Genomic DNA, 22690 nt, shown 5'->3' with positions numbered 1-22690 from the left:
AAGGGGACATTCAATTTGCAAAGATACACATACAAATATGTTAATTCCCATTACTCATTGGTGGTGTTATTGTTTATTTGGTTGACTTTGTTTTTGAGATCTTTTCTTGGAATGGTTACAGAATACCTGGCCATATTTTCTGGAAAACATTTTAAGCACTTTCACGGAATATTTTTTCTAAAACATATATGTTTAATACAACCTGTAGTGTGGTTTGTTTGTTTTTTCCATGAATTTTCATTGTGCATCACAGTAATACAGAATCATTGAAAGCTGTAGTAGTTTCTCTGTGCAACACGCTGTTCTGAGCAAATAACCTGAGAAGCTGTACTAACTGAAAACTATGACATCAAGATTGAAGGAAGCCAGGTTCATAATCCGGCACATGCAAATGACATAAAACTACATGTTGCAAGACAATATGACTTGTAGAACTTACTGATAAAGAGCAGGGATTACTGCCTTCACTTTAGATTAAAATTCAATGTAAAGAAAATTAAACTCCCTAATATGGGACCAATGGAAAGTATCAGGATAAATGGGGATAATATTGAAATTTGGAAGAAGTTCATCTCTCTTGGATCTACAATCAATATTCATGGAAGCTTGACTCAATCAACTGCTGCATTTAGTTGAGGAAACCTGCTGCACAGACCTCGTCAAAGGTGAAGAGCAAGGAAGTCTCTTTGAAGACTCAGATGTACCTGGCCCAAATTATGAGGTTTCCAATTGTCTCATGTGCATGTCAAAGTCGGACAATGAATGAAAAGGATGAAAGATCAAACGATGTACCTGAATTATGGTACTGGAGAATAATTTGATGGTAGGATGGACCACCAGAAGAACAAACAATTGTATATTGAATGATGTGCAATGCTTAATAGAAAGAAGGGAGGAGGTGATTACTTCATCTCAAGTACTTCGGACATTTGTTAGGAAAATCAGAACTTGGATAAGGACCTAATGCTTTATGAAACATAAGGTTATTAAAAAAGGTAACCTTTAACAAGCTAGATTGGCACAGTAACTGCAAAAAAGGCCTCATACATCACAACTGTGAGAATGAAGCAAGACCTACGCTTCATTCTGTTTTCTCTAGTGTTGCTGTGGGTCCAAATTTATTTGATAGGACTTAAAACAGCAAAATGCAAGGTCAATGACAAACATTGAACTCAATGCAGAGTAAGTGAAGGCATTCACCTTTCAAATTGGAATCAGATAAGGCTATCATTAAATACCAATCTTAATTCGTATTGTGCTGAAACTGTGGTAGTTAAATAATCTGGTGTCAGCTTGAGAATATTGAAAGTGAAGGGGTGGAATTTAGCCTGTCAATCGGGTCACAGCTTGATGACCTCATTTGGTAATGCTATGGAAATAAATAGCTTGCTGGAGGAGGGATACACACTCACTCTAGTTGTGGGATACAAAATGCCCCCCAGCTTTGTCTCACACAAATTTCTGACAAACAGAGGTTATTTGAAAGCTCATGGTGGGAGGTCAGATGCTTAGACATATTCCTCCTGCAGGCATCTGTTCCACTCTAGGTGGGGTACCCACCCAACTGTTAATGGTTTCCATGGAGAGCCAGGAAACAGGTCAAACCTGCTTGGTGACATACAAAGTTAGGCTGCCATCCTGAATCTAGGATCCACCCATCTTATCACATGTAAACCCTTAATCCCTCCTCTTCCTATAGTGTATGTACCCCTATATCACCCCCCCCCGTACCACTACTGTATTACCTATTCCACAACCCTTTTCTCTGATGTATGTCTTTACCTGTAATTCGGGGGCTTACATGCCCCACCCAAAAGAAGATATATAAGCCTGGGTTAACAATATAAAGCCCTCTCCCCTCACTCTCCCTGGCTCTCAGCTCTCCCTTCATCTCCCTCCATCCTTGCTCCCCTGTTCCCTTTCCCATTGTCCTCCTTCCTCTCCCCCTCTCTCCTGCCCTCCTGTCTCCCATCTCCACGTGGACCACCAAGTGGGGCTGAGGTGAGCATGCTACCAGGAAATGTGTCTGACTCCATTATTTCAATCTCTCTTCTAATCTCTCCGTATTCTCTAGGACTTTATTATAATCTTTATATATCTCAACTGTACTATTGTGCCTATCAAACCTGCAATTAGTTGTGGGAGGCTGACCTTTACCTCACACTCCCTGTGACACGTTCCTGCTGATAAGACACATGGAGCTACACTAGATTCCTGCAGCTGGAGGATCCTGTAGAGACCCCTGCCAGCATTGAGAGTTTCCATTGCCTCTGGATCCACAAGTCTTTCCACCTACTGGCCTGCGATCTTCCTGTATCCAGGGTCATTGCATGTGTTGCATGAGTCTGAAGCGGTATTTTTAGATTGGTATTGGACATATGGGTTAATATAGGACGTATGGACTTGGATAGGATGTTTTCTCAATATACAATTGCTCTTTTATGTAAAGGTCTTTCTTAAACAGATTTGAGTGTCTATGAGTTTGTTTCTCTAGTCCACCCTGACTAACACAAACTTTGAACAATAGCTATCAGTCAACAAATGAAAACCAAATGCATCCTAAATGGCAACAAAGAGGTAAAACTCTCTATAATTGCTGATGACAACTCTCTGTAATTGCTGATGATTTTCTAAACATAGAAAATCCAAAAGCCCTAGAAGAAAATTGTTGAAAGCTCTGAAAAGGAAATCAGAAAATAATATCATTTACAATAGCTACCTAAAAGATAAAATAAATGGAATAAACCTAAGAGAACCAAAGTCTTGTAGAAAGAAGTCTATAAGAAAAACACTACTCCAAGTTACCAAAAGAAATGCAAATAATGAGACTAATGGACCATGTTCATGAAGCAGAAGGCTCAGCTTTGTGAAAATAACACACTCTAAGCAATCTATAATTATAATGCAATTACCATTATAATTAACTTCTGACCAAGATCCCAGTGTCTATCTTCAAGGACATGGAAATTACTGACCATATTTTAAAAGAAATGGGAGGAGATGAGTCACTCAGGGTTCAGTGTAGCAACAATGAAAATCAAAACCTTCCTCTAGTGCTTGAACGCTTCCTCCCCTCAATTCTCATGATCCCAATTCTGCCTTGGGGACCTGGTTAGACCAGAGGATGCACAGCGGTGCAGTAAGGATCTGGAAACAGGGAATCTAGGACGGATGAACCCCTTAGGACCAGCGGTGAGAGTGGCGACACCTGGAGGGAAGGGGGTATAGAAAGGGAGAACCGATCTAGGGGATCTACATGTAACCTCCTCTCTGGGTGATGGGAAACGGGAAGGAAGGTGAGGGGAGAGACCGGACAGTATAAGATAAGATAAAATAATAATTTATAAACTATTAAGGGTTCATGGGGGAGGGGGGAGAAAAGAGGGAGGGGTAGGGGAAAAAGGAAAATGAGATGATTCCAGGAACCCAAGTGGAAGGCGAATTTTGAGAATGATGAGGGCAATGAATGTATAAGGATGCTTTACTCAATTGATGTATGTATGGATTGTGATAAGAGTTGTATGAGCCCCAATAAACTGATTTATTAAAAATTACTCTTCAACTTAAAAAAATGAAACAAATCCATCATAAAAAGGCCAAAACTACACAGACACTCCATACCTAGGAGATCCAGTGGTGTTGTAGATTACAAAATAGACTACTATTTGCAAGTTCTGCAGTTCAAGACCATCATCTAATCCTCAGGAGAAAGACAAAGCTTTCTGATCATGGAAGGTTTTACAGTCTCAGAAATCCAAAGGGGCAATGATGGTTTGTCCTGTACAGTTTCTATGAATCTTAATTGATTCAACAGCAGTTAAGTTGGGTGTTTGGGGGTGGGGGGACAATCCCTATAACTGCACCTGAGATTGACCTATGGGAAAACGGACAATCACAGTTTAAGTGGATCATCGCTAGACTTGTCTCTGAGTCCCTAAGACAGTCTTCTCTGGAAATGTCCACCTGGAAAAAAAATCACTCACTTGTGTCTCAGGTATTCTGGATGTGAATTAGCTAGTTTCTAGAGAATATACTAGAACAGATTGATCCATATATAAAGCCAAGGGTCACACAGCAGAATATGTTTCACAAATCCAGGCAGATGAACTACCTCAAGAAATGATTTCAAAATACTTTCCCTATGCAAATGAATGGATTGAAATTGAGGACACAACCTTGTATGAGTGTGCAAGATAAAAACAAATTTTAAAAAAATGTCCCCAAACAAAGCAACACACTCAGGGAATTAAAATAGAGATAAAATGACTCCAGGTGGGAATACACAGTTAAAATGGAGTCGGCATAAGTCTAAACATAGGACAAGCTACTAGAAACTTCTTCAGAGGAAACAGAAATTTACCTTTGGGCAATAAATAAGCAGGAGCAGCTCCCACACTCCCCCGGCTTTGTAAAAATTAAAGAAACAACGCAAAATTCTTGAAGAGTGTATGTGGGAAGGGAGATCTTCCGTACTTGGCTCTTGCCCTTCTATCGAGACCAATACGCTTTCCCAAAGAAAGACTGGCCTTCACTTTGGCTGAGTTCCTGCTCACTGAACCCCATCTTTGTACAGCTGGGCCTGTCTCTTTCTCCTTTTACTTGCCACCTGCCAGACTGTTGACTGATAGCCACCAACCTGGGTCACCTCGCTTGAGGCCTCCAGTCCTGGAAGGACTTAGCCCAGCTACCTGGGAATGCCAATCATGTCTCAGTGCGCCGTGCGTGCGCTGGAATATCACTTCAACAACCTCAAGGGTGGGTGTACTCCCCGCAGACACCCTACTGGCTGGCAAGGAGCCAGGGCATTTCCAGACCTGGGTTCTCCCCCCGCCCCGCTCCCCGGGGAAAGTTACTGCACAGGTCACAACATTGGGCAAACCTCAGGAGGAAGCCCTAACGTTCTGTGCACCAGCTGCAACCACTCGCTTCCTGAATAGCGTTCACTTCTTCATAGCGAGAGAAGAAAGGGACCCGGGGCTCATCTTTGAGCTGAAGATGTTCCAGGAGTCTCGGGGAGGTGGCACACTGTATGGAGACAATGCAGGGGGCTTAGGAGAGACCTGCAAAGCGACTAATCGGGAACACAGACGCCCAAAGCCAGTCTGGGATCCCCCTTTCTCCAACAGGTTTCTCGCAAGGAATTCCAACCAATCCCCAAACAGGGGGATGGGACCAGTCTCTGGGACACCCTCCCACATCTCACCGTACAAGGGGAGAGGTACTGGATAAGAGGAGGTGAGGGGAGAAGGGTGCTTGCACCCGAGCCAGGCTGCTGTGTGCGGCAAGGTCACCCCAACTGGTCACCAACACGACCCCAACGTGGGCGCGCCGACTACACAGAGCTCAGGCTGCAACACTTCTCTGGCTCCACACCGTGCACAGCAAGTAGGAACCTAGCTATGACCCTCACTTCCGGCTAGGACACTGCCACTTCTGTCCTGTCTCAGCGTGACCCGGAATAGGAGAAGCATAGTCATGGGTGTGATTGGGAAACACATAAGTGAAAATTCAGTCAGGACAGACTTCATTAAGCACAGATATTCAGGAAAATATGGATGTGGTAGAGGTTAATATGGATGTGGCAGAGACATCAAAAACAGTAGTTCCTGGTGCTTAAATTCCCACCAACGTATCTGAAAGTTTGTTCTTCATAACACTGACCATACAGGAAATAATTCAGATGAGTTGGAAATAATGCAATGTGTAGGTCTTAGTGGGGAAAACCCCCCCACCAGATTCTTATCCTGAAAAACGGTTAGATTAGTATTACATGTATGATCAAAGTCACATATCCCATACAGCACTGAGCTAAAAGCACCAACCTGTGACATTCAGTATCCACATCGGAAAAGGTGACGCCTGAGTCACTGTGATAGTGGGTCAGGATGTCATTCTCTTACAACCAGAATCTCACAGCTGTGCTCAGGGCCTCATAAAACAATTAACAATACACTTCTACCATATCGACACAGTTGTATACAAAATAAACTGAATATATTCTTCAGCTCTTGGATAGTCGAGTACATTTTAACTTCCAGGTGGTGCTTATACATGTCTGAGACTGAGAAAATCAACCACTGCATCACCTGTCTAGTTTTGGACTATTGTCTATAAGGACACTACTTGCTGTGGTAAAGATGAAACATGTTCTATAAAATGTAAAACACAAAAGCCTAAGGAGCTGTTTCTCTGCTCTCTGTGGTTCTATGAGTCAGAATTCACACAACAGCTCTGACTTTATTGTTCTTTTAAATGTGTTTTCTTATTCCATATATGTAAAACCTTTAGAGTTTTGTGTATTTGCAAACCGGAGGCAAAAACAAGAGGTATATCACTTCAACCATGGAGCTTGGTAAACAAGAGGAAAACTTTTTAGATTGAAAGAGGCTGAGACAATGGGCTCAAATATAAGAACAATTATGAGGACGGTTTAGGGCAAGCCAGTGTTTCTCCCTGTGGTGATATGGTCACTATGATTTGGAACTAACTTAGTGACACCTAACAACAACCTCTCTTGTACAGGGACTGTATGTACAATAAGTACTGAAATGTTAGAGTGTTTCTTTTTAAAATAAGCAATAAAGTAATAATCATTCCAGAATCTTGTTGAAAAAAATATAATCATGGTTTTAATATGTATACCTGCAATATGAATCAATAGTAAAGGACAAAATTGAATAAATATAGATTTGTACAAGAAACCTTTTTATTAATGCATGAGAAACTTTAAAAGAAAATTTTATGACTACAGAGAATATGGGGTAAAATTATTTATAAAATACACTCTACAACAGAATATATTATACTAATATTTTAACAATAAAGGAACATATTTGATGATTACATAACTATTGGTTTAGGTGAGTGAGTAGATCATACATCAGACCAGTTTATCTTTACATTTGTGGAAATGGGATGGATTGAGTTAGAGAGCGCCTATCCCTGACTTTGAGTTCATATTTCAACTTGATTAAGTGGGATTATTACCAGGGATACAAGAATGTTTCGATATTAGAAAAAATTAATGTAACCAACCACATAAATAGGACAAATAATAAGAACCATATCATATTAGTAGATGCGTAAAAGGCATTTGACAATATCTACTACCTATTCCTGATAAAAACCCTCAATAACATAGAAATAGAAAGGAGAGACCTCAACACATGAAATATATTAAAGGAAACATTCTGTGTAGGACAATTAGTTGACTGTAACTTGGTCGAAATAGACACTTGTTCACATAGAAAGGTTTCATAAAAACCTATGTAAACATAAGAACCCACAGATTGGGGGGAAATAAATCTTAAGCAGTGCGGGGAGAGAGAGAGAGCAAGGGAGGAGAAGAAGACAACAGGATAACTGGCATTTTCAGGGATTCCCCATCTTGATGCTCACCTGATCATACACAGGGAGCAGAGCCTGAAGCACAGGGAGCAGAGCCTGAAATCAGTGTCTGAGTTTCAGAGGCGTCCAGGTGAAAAGCAGGAGAGATGTGGTCAGGTGGAGCAGATGGCAGCAGATGCTGTCAAGTGTGTGTCTCTGTGGCCCTAGCTGCTGGAGTGTCTCTTGGGGAAATTCCCACTTGGGAAGCATGCCTTCCACCCATCACTTTTCTTTCAGTTTGTCTTTGTGCCTGGACTTGTGTGGTGTTGGGATTCAAATGCAAACGCTTTTCAAATGCAAGCTGGGCCACCCAAAGTGCTCAGATTTCAGCAGGGCTTCCAGACTAAGAAGAAACTACTAAGAATGAATCCTTTGCCTTGCCAGGCCCTGAGCCTCACCTCCAGGAACCTCCCTCCACGACACCCTCATTACCTCCAGGCCCTGCCCCTTCCCACAGAGACCACCCCACCCCCTCCCCAGGTGATAGTTTCCTGCTGAACCCATTTCCTCTGAGTGAGAAGGATCCAAGAGTGCGGCCCAAGAGCTTCTGTGGGTGAGTTTCTGTGTTTCTGTGCTGATCCCTGGCGCGGAATCCCCTGCAGGCCTGGAGTCCCAGCTGTGTCCGGGTTCCCGTGGACGTTACACTTCCCGCACCCCATACAACAGTGTTCCAGGTCGCCGCGACCCCCTGGGACATTTCCAGTTAAATCCTTATTGAATTGGTTGCAGGCCTTTGCCTTCGGGCGCGGGAATACTCTGGCCGCTTTTTCTGCTCAGAGCTCCTCCGTCCAGAAAGGCGCGATTGCGTGTTTTTTTTTTTTTTTTTTTGGGGGGGGGGTTGCCTGGGGCCTGTCCCTTCGTGTCAGGTCGCGGGCATGAGAGCATGGGGACCCCAGAGTGGCCTTTACTGAAAGGAGAGGCAGCCTTGCAGTCATCAGGCCACCCCACTGATGACCGAGGTCTGTATTAGAGCTTAACTTCTCAGCACCCTGCTTTGCAAAGGGGTACCAGAGCAGTGACAGCCCCAAATCCCCGCACAGATCTGGTCCTTGCATAGATTGCAGAGCCCCACATGGAGTGAGCCTCTATTGAGTGGTTTCTGTCCAGGAACCAAGGTAGTAGGTAATCTGGCCCTCAGGCTTTGCAGGGTGGCTTTGCTTCACCTCTGCAGGCAGCCCATGGAGAAGCAGTTTCTCTTGGAGGTTTGCCTGAGTGTGTGTCCTTGATGGAGGTCACCAAACTGGAGACAGTCCAGGGGACTCCTAGTCAGGAGCCACTTGCTTTTAGCCTTTCCCTGACTGCATTGGTCAGGAGGCCCTGGACCCATTTTGTAAGCCTGCTATCTAAGGATGGAATGTCTGCCATTGAGATGCATGCTTTTGTGAGTTTCCTTTGCCCCGCCCCTCCCCCACACCCTCTTTGGCTCACATCTCAGTTGTGAACCTTGGAAGCCATTTCCACCTCCTGTTGGTGGCTTCCTTCATTCAGATGATGTGTTTGTGCCCTTGTGCTGTCTTTGTCTCATAAGATTTAATAGATGTTCTCTTTAAACTATATTTAAAACGCGGTCTCCTTTTTACTCTACTGCATGTTCTTAACCATTTCTGCCCATCAAAAACTAGCTTGTGCTCTGATTTGGACTACAAAAGGAACTCCAATCTCAAATATAATTTACGGAGAACATTTATTAATTATTAAAAGAGACAAAGAGAATACAAAGACACGGACCCATCACCGGATGGAGATCATAGTGCAGTTCAGGGAAACAGTCAAGTCGGGAATCGAATGAAATAAGATTGCAACAGAGGAAACGGTCACACGTTTCTGATTGGTGGAGCATCAGTACAGCATGTTATAAATGGGACTACAGAAGCAGGGACAGGACTGTAACTGAGCCACCTTCATTGCCAGATAGAGCATTTTACAAGATTGTTCCAAGTCCTTCTGACCCAGGCAGTCAGGGCTCAACTGCTAAGGCATTTTGGGCTCCTGACTATAGGACCCTCTGCATTACCTGGAGATCAGTGAATGGTGTTCACCTTCCCAGTTCCTCTGTCCCTGGGCCAATTTAATCTATTTCCTTGCTTGATGATCAGAAAGAATTCAATGGAGGCTTAATCTACAGCCATCTATCCTATAGCGCTTTACTCACTGGAGTGCTAAGACTTTAATCTCTAATACAGCTCCTGAGATTTGTGTCTGCGGATGCTGGACTTTTCCACTTGGAGTGTGAAGAGCCCCAGGGGGGGATGTTTCCCCTATAAGCCTCATCTCAGAGATTGGTTGCATTGATGGCTCATCTCTCTTTAAACTGCCACTTTCCCCCCTGCCGCCACCCTCTTATGATCCTTCTTGGCTCTTAGAGCTTGCTGGCCCAGATTTAATATCCACTCATATTTTTAATAGGGAGTTTTGGTTTCCTTTTACATCCTTTTGATTTGCAGGACCCAGCAATTATTTTACTTACTTATTTTCAAGTCATTTTATATATTAATGTGGAGAAATAATAGGTCTTCCCCTGTAGTGTTTCAGTTTTGAAAATCCACAGGGCAGTTCTACTCTGTCCTCGGGGGTCACTGTGAGTCAGAATTGATGTAAGTTAGTGGCACATGTGGTCAAGGTCAGCACTTTTTGGTAATTTCAGTTATTTTATTTTCACAGTGACATAGATTGAAATCCATCATTTATCCTACTGGATACAGAAAGCGTTTGAAATATCCTGATGTTTATTAATTAACCAGATGAATTTAGCTTCTATATTTTCCAGCTTATGCTTGAGTTGGTCCCCATCCTCCCCAACCCCCTCTCCCCACATGATTTATTTTGAAATCATTAATAGTGGACATACATCCACATCCTAATGGCTGCATACTGTGACTGAACGACCCTAAGTCTCATTTGCTAACCTGCTGACACTCGCCTCTATATTTCCATTGCTTAAGCTTGCTATTTCTGCATTGGTCCCCGGACCCACCAGATTCAAAATGTTAGTGGGCTGCTGCCCATGCCCATGTTGGATATCAGCAGGAAGTTCCCTAGCTGCTCCACCCCCCTTAGTCAGCGTGTACAGTTGTGATCGGAGGAGAAAAGTATTCCCGACCGTTCGTGGTTTCTTGCTGTATAAACCAGAGTTCAAGTAGTGCGCTTGGGGCCCGATGGATTGAGCGCCAGCTGTTTCCTGGCGGCCAGCTCCAGTGAAGCTTTGCATTTGATCCTTTTCCCTGTGGCCCTGATTAATCTTTTGATTTACTTTTTTTTCATATGTTAGCTCTTCAATTTGTTTGCATTTGCTGTTCAAGAACAGAGTCCTACTAATAGCTCCTCCTTTTAAAATTTGTGTCATGATTATTTCTAATAGAAGGCAACCTCCAGATATATAACTGTTATATATAGTAAGATAGCATGTTATTTTCTCTGTGCCCCACTGCATGGTAATGCTTGAATGTTCTAGCCTTTTATCCACGCGTTCTTGATAAGAGGCTTGTTTTGTCCACTGCGCTACAGTGGATTCTGTGAGTGATGTCACAGCACCTTCCACTCCTCGTTGGGGTTTCTAGGCTATAATCATGCGTTACCAGATGGCCACTTCATGGAGCTGCCAGTCCTTTAACCACTGGAGCAGTGGGGCTTCTTCACGGACTAATTTAGATGGGCCACACTGACATGTTATTCATTGCAGACATGGTGATTCTTAATGGGAATTATATTTGTTTTTGATTTAGTCATAATTTCAATGTAATATCCATGTGTATACATAGACAAGAATATGTGATCATGTTCAATTTCCCCTTTGGTTAGGTGTCATGGAGTTAGTTCCATCTTATGGCTATGTCATGTGTTATAGAGCAGAACTGTTCCATAGTTTTTCTGGAGCATCATGTTTGTGGAAGCAGATCTCCTGTTCTTCCACAGTAATGCGGGCTGTTTACCCCCATCAAGCCTCAGGGGAACAGTCTAGTGCAAGCTGTTTGTGCCACCTAGAAACTTTGTCCCACCCCCCAAAACAAACTCACTGCCACACAGTCAATTCTGACTCATAGTGTTCCTCCATAGGTATCTGATAACAAAATCTATACAGAAGCAACCAGCCTCATTTTCCTTTTGCAGATGTGCTGGTGAGGTTGAACTGCCAGCCTGCAGAGTAGCAAATGATACCAGAATTCATTTTTCCCCCAAAGGAATGAACCAAATCAAGCATCTGCCATCAAACCCACACCAACTCCTGGGGACTCCATGTGAGTCAGAGTGCAGGGATGTTGCCGAGGGGTTTCAGTGACTGGTTTCTCAAGTGCATCACCCAGGCTTTCTTCCCTGGAGACTGAGTAGACACAAACTTCCAGCCTTTCCATGAACACCTATCCATGGTAACCATTATCATGCTCAGGGACATAAAAAACTAAGCAAGACACACATGTGTGTATGTACACACATGCCAGAACCTATGAAACCTGGCAATCTATCAAAGAAGGAAAATTCAAAACTACAAGGAGATTGAGTTTCTAACTATAACATGAAAAACCACACAGTTGAATTTGTAAAATTTGCAGGACCCAGAAAAATAAAGTCATTCTGTAAATTTTCAGCTCTCAAGTTTTTATGTGTATCGTACATATATACGGTAACCTAACTGGTCTCTTTACCATAGATAGAGAATAAAATTAATATCAGCTTTAATAGATCTTTAAGAGAGATGCTGTATGTAAATAGCTTAGTATTCTTTCTGAATTATCATGGAAGATGAACAGGGATCCTAAATACTTTTAAGATGTACAATATTTGAGGAATTAAAAAAGATTTATGACATTATTCTATTTAGCATAATTTTGCACTGTTTAGCATAATCTATTAGGAAAAGATATGCAGTAGCTTCCAAATGGAAAAATTCCATTATTTTTATTCCATTTTCCCATGGCCTTTTTCAAAAACCCCTTGTGCATTCATGGCATGAAGGATTGGCTACCAATGAGCTCCTTGTATCTCAATTAAGTAATACTTGTTAAATATCAATCATTTTGCCTACCATTGGGTTCCATATGGTGACCGTATGTGGTTTCAGAGTAAAACTATGCTCCGTAAGATTTTCATTGGCTAACTTCAGAAGTTGTTGATTTCTTCTAAGGTTGCCTTCAGTCTCTAATCATTTGTTTGGTAGCTGAGCACTCTGTTGCTCACACTACTCAGGGACTCCATTTAGGGACCTGCATCTTGAAGTGTGAGTGCTTGCAGGCAGAGCCCTGTGTAGCCTGATGTGTCAGGAATTAGCTTCCCTTACAAATTGGTGGGCCTTTCTGGAGCTGCTTTTCTTTTTCTGTAGATCTTTCATGAGTTCCTGTAATGATACTTTATTGTATGTGGGACACGTGAACAAAGGAGTCCTTTTGTCCAGTGGGTTAAATATTGGGCTGCTGACTGCAAGGGCAGCTGTGCACACTCACCAGAAATGTGCAGAGAAGATGAGTCTGCCTGCTCCACTAAAGATGTGCAGGCGTGGGAGTCCTACAGGGAGTTCTGCTCTGTGATAGCTCTGCTGTGAGTTGGACCAGATGTGGTGGCAGGGAGTTATGTGCGGATAATGCCAACCCTTGTTCTTGACCCCTTATTAGCTATTTGAGGCTAAATGCAATTTGATTCACATTTTTTGTGGACTCTTGTGAAGTGCAAAAAATAGAATATTTTTTGTTGACAGTTTTGGGAACTGATATATTAGTGGAGGAGAGTGTTTTGGAACATGCTATTTTTTTTAATCATTTACGTTGGGCTCAGACAACTCTTATCACTATCCATACATCCATCCACTGTGTCCGATGTCTCCCTTCACCCACTTTTCTGTTGTTCATCCCCCATTTGTCTTTAGTGATCTTATAGGGAAAGTGAGCACACAATGGTATGAAATTTTGGAACATGCTACTTTTTTATTGATTTCAATCTTTTTGCATTTCTTCATTGAAATCCCAACGACACACCTTTCTGACTTCCTTTATCCTTATAAAAATGTATTTGTTCAACCTGGGCTTTGACTATCCTTAAAACATAGCAAGTACATTTCTTCCTAATACCCTGTGGTCTGGTATTTTCTCCTCTAGGAACAAACTCTTTTGGACTACCCATTAGTTAATCCCATCACATCCTTCAAATCACTGTTTTCAATGAATGCAATTGATTAGACTACTAAGGGCAGATAAGGAAAACCACTTGTAAACAAAAGGGCCCCATAGGCAGGTACACAGAATGATTTCACAATGAAATCAGCTGAGAGAGTACCTGTTTTCACCGCCCCTCTGTATTGAGGACAGATGTTTGCTCTGGGTCCTAACTAGAGTAATTAATTAGAGGCATTTAAAAGGATGCTTTTCTTGTTGTTAGTTACCATCTAGTTTTCTCCAATTTATTACAACACTGCACCCATGGTGATGTAGTGTGCTATGCGTTGGGTTGGTACCCACATGTTCAGCCATTCAAAACTGCTCACTGGTCCACAGTAGAAGATGAGGCTTTCTACTCCCTTAAAGAGTTGCAGTTTCAGAAACGCGCAGGCCCTGTTCTACTCTGCTCTGTGGGGATGCTTTGAGTCAGAATTGACTCAATGACAGTAATTTTTTAAAAAAATGTACACCAGAAAGAAAAACATGCCCTGTGACCTCCGTACTCTGACTTCAACATGGTCAGCTTTTATCTCTGAGACTGGAATGGTGACTTTGAGCTCTTCACATATTGGTCATAAACCTGAACGTCCTCATTTGCATTTCTTTTAACTATTGCCTCTTTTGTTTTACTTTCTTGCTGGTGCTTCTTCATGCTCCACTTATTTTCCAGTGTGGGAAGTTCCATGAATGCTTATTGCTAACGAGCTTTTCATTTAGTGGCTGACCATGGAGCTTCCCTCTCCGGCCCCTGAAGACCTGGGTGCTCTTTGACTCCTTAGCCTGTATGTTTGAGAAACGGAAATCGAACTGAGCATTTGCAAATTCATCACAGAACCTTCCCATGTTGTTAGAATTTCCTTATCATGCCAGGGTTCTCTGGCTAGTGTTTCCTAAAGTGATCATTTTATTTCTCCCTACACTAGCTCACGAAATGTAAATATGTATGTGTTAATGCTTAGACTCCACCTCTGTTGCATTTCTCATAAGAGTTATTATCATTTGGCCTTGTGCTTTTGTTCTTGTTTTTTACTGTGGAGTGTTTTCAACTCATAGCCACCTCATGTGTCCAGGGTTGAACTGTTGGTTTTGGAATGGTGTGCCCTCTCAGAACACATTGGTCTGGTTTTGTTCTGATTTGCTCAATGGTTTTTTATTTGCTCAATCAATCTAATAATTTCTTATATGCAAGAGCCAGTTGTACGGCCCTGAGGTAAGCAGTATTGTCTGAGGGTCCTGGCTTTTCCAGGACAATGCGTTCCAGTTATCTGAATTGAATAGATTGTTTTCTTCGTCTCCTCTTTGTACTACACAGAAGATCCAGATCATCTCTGTAACTGATGACTGACAGAATAAAAAGCTCTGGGCATATGAACAGAAATGTAATTGCCAGGCATTTAGTTGTACACACATGGACCTGCATGCTGACCTGGTTCAACAAGTTTTCATTTGAGCAATACTGAAATTGTGAGTAATGTTGGTGACTTCAGCTCTATCCCATTGGGAGCAACATCTGCTTAAAAGTGAGTGACAAGAGGACTAAATGAGCCAATGTGGCCAAATCTTTTTGGAAATTGCCTCAGAATCGTGGTTGCTGAATAAATGCAGTGTTTTATCATGAACATGTTGTGTGAAAGAGGCCCTAGTGGTTCACTGGTTTAATCGATGCCGCTGGCCAGACCCTTTGTGGCTCCAGCATTCCAGGCCCATCAAGGGAGGCCAAGGAGGCTGCATGGGCCCGTGAAGATTTACAGACTTGGAAACACTAGCGAGCAGTTCCACTCCCTGTTTTATGGTCAAAATGAGTTAAAATGTACTTGACCGCAGTCCATTTGGTTTTGGTTCATCATGAAGGAATGGGAAGGCTTTAAAACCCGGCACCCGATGCACTGCTGTGGATGAGATTTTGAAAGGCTTATTGGATCGACACTAGGTTACACTGTTGTAGCAGAATTGTGGAGTGACCGTGATAGCTCATGCGACTTTATGCCATAGCTAGTTGGCCATGCTGTGAAATCTTAGCATAAAGTGCAACCTTTTCTATGTTGTTGTTAGGTGGCTTCGTGTCCATTCCAGCCCCTAAAGCCCTCTATGTAACAGCGCGACACACTGCCCTGTCCTGCACCATCCTCACATGTTCCCACGTTGGAGCCATTGCGACAGCCCCTGTGTCGATCCATGTTGGCGAAGGCCTTTCTCTTCTTTGCCTCTCTCTCCCTCACCAAGCACCATGTCCTTCTCCAGGGACTGGTCTCTCCTGAAAAGATGCGGGAACAAAAGTATGACAAGTCATGGAGGCCAGTCCCACAGCTGAGAGAATGCTAGTGGTCATCATGTTCAGCTAGTCGTCCTTCCATGATCTGCAAATGTGAAAAAATCTTTAAAAATCTAAAATGTGAAAAACATCTCAAAGCCTGGTATGTAAGTCCTAGTATCCTAACAGTTTAACATTGAAATGCACTGAAGTTCAGTCAACTTATAAGAAAATTGGAACCTAAGTACATTTTCCCAATCAGCAAAAAGGACATGCTATTATGATACTGAATATATTGTGCTCTTTTGTCAGTATATCCTATGAGCTTAGTGTGTATTGATGTGCGTATCCAGTATTTTTTGAGGGGAGCAGTCCATAATAATTACATGACAGTAGCTTTGTCTCAGTGGGAAAATTTTCAAGATATCTGCATATATTCTTTTTTTTAATCATTATATTACAACTCATCACAATCCATACATCAATTGTGTAAAGCACATTTGCACATTCATTTCCATTATCAATATCAAAGCATTTGCACTTCACTTAAGCCCCTGGCATCAGCTCCTCATTTTTGCCCCTCCCTCCCCACTACCCCCTCCCTTATGAACCCTTGATAACTTATAAATTATTATTTTGTCATATCTTATACTGTCCAAAATGTCCCTTCACCCACTTTTCTGTTGTCAATCCCCCAGGGAGGAGGTTATATGTAGATCCTTGTAATCAGTTCGCTCTTTCCACCCCACCCTCCCTCCATCCTCCTGGTATCGCCACTCTCACCACTGGACCTGAATGGATCATCCACCTTGGATTCCTTGTTTCCATGTTCCTATCTGTACCAGTGTACAGAGGGTATCTATATTCTATTGTTACCTTTCACTCTTGCCCGGTTTCCCTTTTCAATAGCTTGTCCTATCTCATTGAAAATACAAAATACACAAGCGTGCAACTGCAGAGTGACTGGAAAGTAGGCGAGTAACATAGACACTCTATAGAAAATTTCATAATTCCCCAAATAATCATCTCTATCACCAGGTAACACGTCAGCTCTTGATCACGTAGAATTCTCCAAGAGGATACCATGACTCCAGGGCTTTGGGTCCCTACTTTGTTAGTTCATACCAGCAGCTCTCCAATGGCTAAGGAGGGGCGACAGGGAGAAGCACAAATTCTGCAGTGTTTCCTAGTTGTCATCTTCCTTTCACCCTGTGCTTCCTGTTCTGATAAATATTCTAATTTCAATCCTCCCTCCAATGGAAGAGAGGATATGAATTTGGAATCGAGGCTTTTATTTTTGATCATTCATCTGATTTATGTGTTCTGACTGTTCTCTATTCTGAAACAGCTAGATAGAAATAAGGCTGCAGTTGGTCACAGACAAACTGTACAGAGATAAACTCATTATGCTAGAAGCATGCAGTCCTTGGGATAACATGTAATTAGTGAGGGAGTGTGTCTAGTGCAGTGGTTCTCAACCTTCCTAATGCTGCAACCCTTTAATACAGTTCCTCATGTGTGCTCACCCCCCAACCAAAAAATTATTTTCATTACTGTAATTTTGCTACTGTTATGAACGGGAGAACCCTTTGAGAGGGTTGTTCAACCCCCAAAGGAGTTGCAACCCACAGGTTCAGAACAGCTGATCTAGTGGGTGAAGTGGGTTAGCTAAACCCTGATGGAAATCCTTAGAGCAAGACCCCTGTGTCTAATGCCCATGTGAAGTCTCTGTTTCCCCAGGACTGTCTTCTTCATCCTTTCACATAGTGGAATGCATGGTACCTTGCCAAGCCAGAATATACGGGATGTTTTAGGACACTGTGGCTGTTGAGGAGGTGGCTCTGAATTTCTCCGAGGAAGAATGGGCATTGCTGGACCTTTCTGAGAGGAAACTATAGAGACACGGGATGATGGAAACTTTTAGAAACCTGGCCTCAGTAGGTATGAATATTTTCATTAAAAACGGAAAGATGTGTGCGTGCGTGTGTATATGTATATTTGTGTATGTTTCATACTCAGTGATGCTATTGCAGTATGTGAGCTGAGTAATGGGAATACTTTGTTATATAAACAAGTGTAGTACTTTCCTCTCAGGAGCATGATGTCATGTTTCCCCATGAATATAAGGCTCTTAGTGTTATACTGATTTCTTATAGCAAGTGTGACTATGAGTCTACTAAGTTTCCTTACGTGTTATAAATGTGAGTGTTGACCTTTGGTGCAGAGAGGCTATGTGTGCATTGTGCCTTGTAAGAGCTCTGTGTTTTTTCAAGGTTAACATGATAGCTTTATCTATTTATTATCTATTTATCCATTGTGTGTCAAGCACAGTTGTACATGTGTTACCTCATCATCCTCAAAACATTTGCTTTCTACTTGAGCCCTTGGTATCAGCTCCTCAATTTCCCCCCTCCCTGCTCACTGCCTCTCCATCATGAACCCTTGATAATTTATAAATTATTATTTTTTCATCCTTACACTGTCCGATGTCTCCCTTCACCCACTTTTCTGTTGTCCATCCCCCAGGGAGGGGGTTTTATGTAGATCCTTGTAATGGGTCCCCCCTTTCTGCCCCACCTTCCTTTCACCCTCATGATAGCACCACTCTCACCACTGGTCCTGAAGGCATCTTCTGTCCCAGATTCCCTATGTTTCAGGTTCCTATCTGTACCAGTGTGCATCCTCTGGTCTAGCTGGATTTGTAAGAGAATTAGGTTCATGATAGTGGAGGGGAGGAGGAGCATTTAGGAAGTAGGGGAAAGTTGTATTTTCATTGTTTCTACACTGTACCCTGACTGGCTCGTCTCTTCCCTATGATCCTTCTGTAAGGGGCTGTCCAGTTGCTGACAGACGGGCTTTGGATCCCCAATCTTCACTCCCCTTCATTCACAATATGCCCGATACTGATCCCATCGACACCTTGTAATCAATCCATAGGTTGTGTGCTTTTTCCATGTGGGCTTTCTTGCTTCTAAGCTAGATGGCCACTTGTTTACCTTCAACCCTTTAAGATCCCATATGCTATATCTTTTGGTAGCTGGGCTCCATCAGTTTTCTTCACATTTTCTTTGCACACAGTTGTCTTCAGCTATCATCTTAGGAAGGTGAGCATCGTGGAATGCCAGGTAATAGAACAAAGTGTTCTTGCATTGAGGGAGCACTTGCATGGAGGCCCAATGTCCATCTGATACCGTAATACTAAACCTATTAATATATGCACCTAGATCTATTTCCCCACCCTAATATAAATATATTTACATATGCACATGCTTGTATTTAGACTTCTGTAAATGCTCTTTGTCTCCTAGTTCTTTCCTCTATTTCCTTTTACTTTCCTCTTGTCCCACTATCATGCTCTGTCTGTAGTTCAGTAATTTCAGGGTTTCAGTAATTCTTCTCAGTTACATTGCCTTGATCAATCCCTACCAGGCATCTTACACCCTCCTTGCCACTTATTTTGTGTCAGGGGAAAGGCCAGACCCTAACACATCACAGCGGGTCGGTTGGTGCAATTGTACAGTGATAATAAATAAAGATTATAGTAAAGTCATAGGGAGCATGAGAGATAGAAGAGGGATTGAAATAATGGAGGCAGACACATTTCATAGTTGCATGTTCACCTCAGCCTCACTTGGTGGTCCACATGGGGAGAGAAATATTTATTGCTAACCAAGGCTTTTATATCATCTGGGGATGTGCAGGCCCCCTAATTACAGGTGAAGAAATCCATCACAGGAAAGTGTTGTGCTATAGGTAATATAGTAATGGGAGTGGGATGCTGTAGGGGTTCATATGCTGTTGGAAGAGGAGGGAGTAAGGGTGTGCATGTGACAAGATGGGCGGACCCGAGATTCAGCATGGCAGCCTAACTTTGGATGTCACTGAGCAGGTTTGACCTGTTCTCTGGTTCACTGTAGAAATCATTATCAGTAAGGTGTACTGTAAACCCACCTTGCAGGGTCTAAATTGAAGCCTTTAGGGGGAAGTATCCCATTGTCCTTAACAGCAGGGATGGGCCCTATATGTGGTGGGACTAGACAGTCCTCTGACAGCTGATTGCCTTCAGGGAGGTAACTTGACAATTATTTACCATTAATTGTGAGCAGTGTCCTAAGTCTAACATATATTTGGGGGAGATGACTTGGAGAAATCTTTCTGTTTCCCACTATTTTGGATCACTTATTGATTGTTCCCTTTTCCCTGGGTTGGTTAACACCACTTTCTTTCCCCCACCTCCCCTTCTCCCATGTCATGCTCCCCGCCCCAACCATGGGTCCTGTTGCTTTCTCCTCCAGATTGTTTATCTGGCCTATATTATCTAGTTAGAAGTGCAGATATAATATGCACACACACACACACACACACACACACATACACACACACAAGCACACATACACACAAAAGAGCAAAACAAAATGACAAAAGAAAACAAAACAACAGCAACAAGAAAAAAAGGGAAAAAAGAGAAAAGCCTGTAAAAAGTTAGAGGTCTCTATGTTGACCTTTAGGAGTGCTTTTCTGTGGAGTCTGATGGGGTGCCACGCCCTGGCCCCCGAGTCTAATTTTGGTACTCTTGGGACTTCCTTGCTCTACTTCCCTTGCTGTTCTGTTGCACAACACCCTTAGTGTTTTGCCTGGGTGTGGTGGGGTCAGATCGGATGCAATTCCCAAACTGTCTCCAGTGTTGTCCCCTATAGGGCTATAGGTCAGTGAGGGATGTCATGACTCATAGTCGGGGCAGCCATAGTGCTTCTTTTTGCATGGGCTGCTCAGAGCAGGCATATTGTCCTCAAAGCTTGGTGGGCCAGGATGTGTGCTCCACTCTCTCTTCCTCCCCCTTCATTTTCTCCCGTGTGCTCTGATCAGACATGTCCCTTTCCCTGAGCTGTAGCTTCAGTGTTGTCCTCTGAAGTAAATTCTTCTGGGGGAAGGGGCAGCTGTCCTCTTAGTTGGGATTGGGGCTGGCCCCTCTGATATTTTTGTTATAAATAGATTTTCTTCCACCAAAATTCCACAGACCTAGAGGAGCATAGGACTGGCTCAGTGTCAGGGAATTGTTGATTATCTTTTCACACTTTCCTTGTGATGTGTTTTTCTCCAAGAGCAGCATGTCAGGTACACCTTTTCGCCCTCATATGACACTAATGTGATGGGGTTCTGCCTTAGGCTGGGTTCTCTAGAAAAATAAAACTATAGACACTGACATATGCATAAGAGAGAGCTTTTCATCAAGAGAACATCCCAGCCCAGTCCAACTGAAGCCCATGGGTCCAATGCTACCTAGAGCATCCATGGCTCAGTGTGTTCAAGTCCCCAAACTTCAGTTTTTGGGTGAGCATCAATCCTATCTGTTGTCCAGCTTGATATATGTGTGTGTATCACATACATATATGTGTGTGTATCACATACATATATGTGTGTCTATATAGTCACTCTAATATTATATGTGCACACGAATGCCTTGGTTTAGTTTATTAATTCATCAGTATATGAGGACCTTCAACACTACAGAAAACTACAGGACTCTAAATTCATGCTTTCATCACAGAATGGGTGGAAACAAATTCCCTGTTTCAGGGTTTTAATCTGAATACATTTGTACTTCCTTTTCTGTAAGATAAATGCTATAATTTTGATCATGCTGTATTTCTTTTTTTATTAAATCACTTTATTGGGTCTTGTAGAACTCTTATCATAATCCACACCTCCATCCATTGTGTCAAGCACATTAGTACATTTGTTGGCATACTCATTCTCAAAGCATTTTCTTTCTACTTGAGCCCTTGCTGTCAGCTTCTCATTTTTATTCCCCCCTCCTCATGAACCCTTGATAATTTGTAAAGTATTATTTGTTCATCTCTTACACTGCCCTATGTCTTCCTTCACCCACTTTTCTGTTGTCTATCCCCCTGGGGAGGGAGTTATACGTAGATCATTGTGATAGGTTCCCTCTTTCTCCCCCCACCTTCCCCTTCCACTTCTCATTAACAATTAATAGTTAGGGAGTTAAGTACCAAGAGTTATTTCAGCGTGTTTAAATGTAGCCTACAATGTTTTAGCATTTATTAGCTATTCATGGCATATCGTGAATATTTTATGGATATGATAATTAAATTATGATTAAAGGAATTTTTATGTCTTTTTGGAAGCCTCTTCCTTAAAAAAAAGTGAACCTGGTAGCTCTAGTTAGAACATACAGTCAATTTTTAATATCACTGGTAAAAGTGGACATTTATGGTTGTCCTTTTTCTGACGTGGGGTGATGTTTTTTCAAGTATGACTTTTTCTTTTTAGGAATGTATATTAGCATATTAACATTTTGAACTATATTTGTTTTATGTTAGATTTGTAGAGTTATTTTTCCTTAGCATGAAAAGTCTTTGACTTTGTTTAGTAAGTTTTGTGTCTATTTAGATTATTAATTCTTTTTTACATTAATTGGTATATATTACAGTGCTCATTTTCTTATATTAAATCAACTCTAGGATAGATTCTACTTAATTATCATGTGTAATTATTTTCATGTGTTTTCTGACTCTATTCCCAATGTTTTCAAGAACTTTTTCATGTAGATCCATTATCAATATTGCTCTACAGTTTTCTTGAAGTATCATTATCTGACCTTGTTTACAGGTTATTACTGGTCTCATAGAAAATATTAATAAGGTTACTCTGACAATTATTGTTATGTTTCACCCAATAACGTGAACTTAGACAAAAAGAATAAAGCGTCTATTCATATTGCGTGAATACTCTCCTGTCTAGCTGCCAGAATCTTCAACTTTAATCTGTCTTACAGTTAGCCTTGAAGTTTCTCATGGAATTGAATTGTGATTCAGTTGATTGTAAACTTTCTGAACATCCTGAAACCCACTCGACTCTCATAGATCACTTGCTCTGGCTGGATCCT

General features: G+C 42.0%; 1 long non-coding RNA gene across 5 annotated transcripts in view; it reads left to right on the top strand.

Annotated features, from left to right (window-relative positions):
* The first annotated feature begins 14993 nt into the window (after positions 1 to 14993).
* The window catches only part of LOC142436267 (uncharacterized), a 36418-nt gene continuing 28721 nt past the window's right edge, over positions 14994 to 22690 (top strand). The window contains exons 1-2 of one of the 5 annotated variants that reach the window (XR_012781841.1): positions 14994 to 15943; positions 17548 to 17721. This is a non-coding gene — a long non-coding RNA (uncharacterized LOC142436267). The remainder of the gene's footprint in view (positions 15944 to 17547; positions 17722 to 22690) is intronic. The other 4 variants (XR_012781840.1, XR_012781838.1, XR_012781839.1 and 1 more) reach the window with 4 other exon arrangements.

The sequence above is a fragment of the Tenrec ecaudatus genome, unplaced genomic scaffold (genome assembly GCF_050624435.1).
Source record: "Tenrec ecaudatus isolate mTenEca1 unplaced genomic scaffold, mTenEca1.hap1 Scaffold_1885, whole genome shotgun sequence".
In the NCBI taxonomy this organism is placed as follows: Eukaryota; Metazoa; Chordata; class Mammalia; order Afrosoricida; family Tenrecidae; genus Tenrec; species Tenrec ecaudatus.
Note: the sequence above shows the minus strand (reverse complement) of the source record. Positions and strands in the feature narration are given on the sequence as shown.